The sequence below is a fragment of the Antrostomus carolinensis genome, unplaced genomic scaffold (genome assembly GCF_000700745.2).
Source record: "Antrostomus carolinensis isolate BGI_N321 unplaced genomic scaffold, ASM70074v2 scaffold25996, whole genome shotgun sequence".
Lineage (NCBI taxonomy): Eukaryota > Metazoa > Chordata > Aves > Caprimulgiformes > Caprimulgidae > Antrostomus > Antrostomus carolinensis.
The window spans coordinates 9193-9523 of NW_010320162.1; positions in this window are offsets into that span (position 1 = coordinate 9193).

Consider the following 331-nt stretch of genomic DNA (forward strand, 5'->3'; position numbering starts at 1 on the left):
CACAGCCGCGGGCTCGTGCCCTGAGCTGCAGCTGATTTATGGCCCCTGTTATTTAAATATTAATTATGGGCCTGGCAGGCAGGCACCACGCCTGCTCCCTTCAAGGCTAATTATTTTTTAAGTCAATATATGTGATCCACGGGGGATCTGCGATTGCGGTTGAAGGTCAGTAAAATGGAGAACGTGTTTAAACCCGGCAGTAGAGGTGTGATCAGCACGGGGCGCGGCGTGCTGCTCGCTGGCTCTCGCCCGGCTCCATCCCCGCATCAAACCCGGGGCCACGCCAACCCCCACGGAGGTTTGATGGGACACGGGGATGAGCTGGCTGGGG